Source organism: Elephantulus edwardii, unplaced genomic scaffold (genome assembly GCF_000299155.1).
Source record: "Elephantulus edwardii isolate Elephantulus edwardi_28Jun2011 unplaced genomic scaffold, EleEdw1.0 scaffold00641, whole genome shotgun sequence".
In the NCBI taxonomy this organism is placed as follows: Eukaryota; Metazoa; Chordata; class Mammalia; order Macroscelidea; family Macroscelididae; genus Elephantulus; species Elephantulus edwardii.
The window spans coordinates 24,129-28,355 of record NW_006400391.1 but is presented as its reverse complement, the minus strand read 5'-3'; the positions used below and the strand labels follow the sequence as shown (position 1 = coordinate 28,355).

At 47.1% G+C, this 4,227-nt stretch overlaps 1 pseudogene; it reads right to left on the bottom strand.

Moving 5' to 3' along the window:
* Nucleotides 1-227: 227 nt before the first annotated feature.
* On the bottom strand, nt 228-501 carry LOC102875807 (annotated as a pseudogene).
* Between the last annotated feature and the right edge of the window lie 3,726 nt (nt 502-4,227).

Below are 4,227 nucleotides of genomic sequence, written 5' to 3'. Positions count from 1 at the left end.
AATGATGATGGCTTATCTTCACCAAACTATGTGATAGGCAAGATTATAGAAGTCAACAAGAAGCCTTGGAAGTACTATAAATAATTATGCTTGGTGGGTTTGTTTTAGTTTCAATATCATTAATTTATTACAAAAGAGACACATAGAGATTATTTACATGAGGGACGATTTCAGAACTTCAGTGGAAAGGGCAGCTTCACATAATGCCATTTCAATATTGATTTATTTCAGTCTACATACTTCTGAAGAATGTAATCATCTCTAAATAAGAAATAATCCTTATGGTCTAGAACTACTTTGGTGCCTCCATATTCTGGGAGAAGAACTTTGTCTCTAACAATACTGTCTCCACCCTTTCCTTTACATCCAGATCCAACAGTTACTACTGTTGCTTGCAATAGTTTTCCTTGAGATTTTTCAGGTTACTGTTTCAGCTGCACTGCTTTCCACTAATACTTGGTCAAAGAAGGGAAGAAATTTTCTAAAGGCCCGACCTGCCATGACTATGGTCATTGTACCTTGCACTGCACTTCCGCTTATACTGCTGCAAGGGGAGACACACAAGCTGGACCTTGAGAGACATGAATGTAGGCAAAGGCCTGCTAGTGCACAATTATGCTTGCTTTATCGACATACGTTATGAATATATAAAAGTATAAACATTTTAAAAATATTTACTCTAGGAATTCAAGTTACTTATGCATCTATAGAAAAGACTCTGGAAGGTGAAGTATGTAATTTAATGTTGGTTATGGAAATTAGATTGGGTGCAATAGCCAAAGGAGGATGCAATTTCATTTAACATATAACAATAAGCAGCCACAACGCAGCACAGCCACAACTCAGTGCAGCCGCAGAGCTGGAATTTGAACCACACAAAGGGCAGCTGAGTCCCAGCCAAAAGACACCAGCCAAGCCACTGTAGAACCTACCCACCAGGAGCAAGTAGAGAGCAACCACCTGCAACCTTGTGACTCCAGAGAGCAACCAACTGCCCCCAGCCTCCATGAGACCTTGGAGAAGAAACCGCCTGCCGGTTGCCGCATAACCCCATAAGGAGCGACTACCAGCCACTGCACGACCCCAGGAGCAAAGGCCCGCCACCACATGATCCCCCTGTGGCCTGCTGCTATGTGACCCCACACCACCGGCCTGCCACTGCATAAATCCATAGCACTGCCCAAGCCCAGCCCCCTGCCTCCCAGGCCTGTGCTCCCGCCCCCACCCCCAGCCACGGTGCATCACCCCTCCATAACCACGTGCCTCTGCCACAGCCCAAGGGCCACTAGACAGTCCTTTCCGTTGCCCAGACCAACCAACGCAATGAGCCATGGACAGTAGGATTTTGAATCAGAACTTTTGTTGCAGCAGTTCCTTTTGGAGCTACAGGACCACAAATCCACGCTGCACATTCAGCCATCACCCGGAGCTACCAGCCAAGCTGTTGTGGGACTAATCTGGCAGAGAAAGACTGGTAGGATCCTGACTGGGTTTTCTGGGGCACTGCGGATACCTGGGAGAGCACCCACGGGCGTGCCCACTGGTGAGGAATTTGGCCAAGCTCTCTTGGGCCACACTGACTGACCAGGAATGAGCCAACCAGTGGTAATCTGAACTTTTGTGGACTCTGCAAACCAGCCAGAGGCTAGTGGGTCACTGGGAATTTGACTTTTACTTTTTGGGTACCATTGGACCCAGGACCTTGCTTGGACAAGGGCTGCTGTGTGAGGGCACCTGCATAAGTACCACTAGGCAGGGGCCACTGAGTTAAAACCACTGGGTGGGAAACGGACAGTGGGAATGTGAGTAGGGACCCCAATCGTGGGCACACCCGGACAGCTGAGGTCCGAGTGAGGTCCCGCAAGGGTTTGACCTGCCCTTGCGATCACCCCAACCCTGTGCCTTCTTCCTCACCCCATTTGGCTCCACATCGGTGCCTACACGTCTGGCCAAGCAACTTATCTTTAATCAAGAGCACCTTGACCTGTCTTACCAGCAAGAGATTGCTCTGACAGGCTCTAAACTGATATTTCCCTGAAGTCAGAAGTTCAGAGAAACAGACAAGTAGGGTGGCTACCCAACTAATCTCTACAGCACTGTCTTCAGATCAAGAACATATCAATGTCTCGAAGAAAGCAAGTTATCCCACACAATACACAAGAGCAAAGCAAAATGTCACCCCCAAATGGTGACACAGTATCAGTGGATTTCCTGAAGCTAGAAAATCTGATGGAACTTTCTGACACAGAATTTAAAAGAATGATTGAGTATATTCAGTGAATAAAAGACAAATTTGATGAATTAGAGGATACTACAAGCAAAAAAAAAACACAGGAGGATTTAAAAAAAAAAACACAACAATGCATAACAATGTAGAGAAAACAAATGAGGCATTAGTGGCACTGGAAAAACAAGAAACCACTATCCAAAATATAAAATCTAATGTTTCAGATGTTGTCAATATGATGGAGGGACACATGAGCAGAGTTGAAGAGATGGAACACAGCTAGTGAAATTGAAGAAAGAATTGTCACCACTGATCTGCTAGAACAAAAATGCAGACTCAAAAAAGAAGGAAAAAGAAGAAAACCTAAAAATAATGTGGGACAGCATCAAGATAAGTAACATGTGCATCACTGGAATCCCAGAAAAAGGAAAAAGCAAGTAAAGGCACTGAAAAAGTAATGGAAGAATTACTAGAGGAAAACTTTCCAGGCACAATGAAGAACAAGAGAATATCTATTCAAGAAGCTCAGCGGACACCATATAGACTAGACCCCAAAAGAAAAGCATCAAGGCATATCATAGTTAAATTTGCCAGAACCAAAGATAAGGAGAGAATCCTGAAAGCAGCAAGGGAGAAACAAAGAGTAACCTATAAGGGATAACAGATAAGATTAAGTGCCGATTTCTCAGCAGAAACCATGCAGGCAAGAAGAGAGTGGAACACTCAAAGAACACAACTGTCAACCAAGAATACTGTACCCAGCAAAATTAGCCATCAAATATGAAGGAGAGATCAAGATATTCCCAGAAAAGCGGAACCTAAAAGAGTTTGTAAAAACAAGACCAGCATTGCAGGAAAGACACAGAGATGTGCTTTTTACAGACATACCACAGAAAGCTGCATGGTCCAAAGTAACTAGCAACAACACAAAAAAGAACTCAGCACAATGATAGCAATAAAACCTTGTCTCTCAATAATCACAATAATTGTGAATGGTTTAAATGCACCGCTGAAGAGAAAAAAAAAAGAGTAGCAGACTGGATAAAAAAAAAAATCCGGCCAGCCGGGAGGCAGCACCAGCCAGAAAGCTGAAATTACAACCACACACAGGACAGCTGAGTCCCAGCCAAAAGACACCAGCCAAGCCACTGTGAAACCCACCCACCAGGAGCAAGTTGGGAGCAACCGCCTGCCACCCTGCAACTCCAGAGGAGCAACTGACCACCCCCAGCTTCTAAGAGACCCGGAGGAGCAACAGTCTGCAAGCCACCACGGAACTCCAGAGTAGCAACCACCACCGACTGTGTGACCCCAGAGGAGTGACAACTACCAGCCACTGTGTGACCCCCCTGCAGCCTGTGCCTGCATGACCCCACCACGCAGGGTGCCATGGCATAAACCCCCAGTAGTGCTCAAGCCCTGCCCCCCGCCCCCTGCCTACTGGTGGTAGTGTCCAAGCCCTGTGTTCCTGTGCCCCCCCAGTCCATTGCTTCCTCCCTCTTGCCCTTCCTTCCCCCCCTTTGCAGCTCCACAACCATGCACCTCAGGTCCTACCACAGCCCTGTGACCTCAGGGCACCACCACAGATCCAGCCATCACCCGGAGCTATCAGCCGAGCTGCTGTGGAACAAATCTGGCAGGAGAAAGGCTGGTAGGATCCTGACTGGGTTTACTGGGGCACTGCTGATTACCTGGAAGAGCACCAAAGGTCAGGCCCACTGGTGGGGAATTTGGCCAAGCTCTCTTGGGCCACACCAACACCCAGAAATGAGGCAACCACTGGCTGCCTTTTGTGGACTCTGCAGATCAGCCAGAGGCTAGTGGGTCAGTGGGAATTTGACCTTGACTTTTTGAGTCCTGTTGGACCCAGGAATCTGCTAGAACAGGGGCTGTTGTGTGAGAGTACCTGCGTAAGTGCCACAAGGCAGGGAACACTGAGAAAACCACTGGGTGGGAAACGGTCAGTGGGAATTTGTTTGACCTGCCCTTACGATCACACC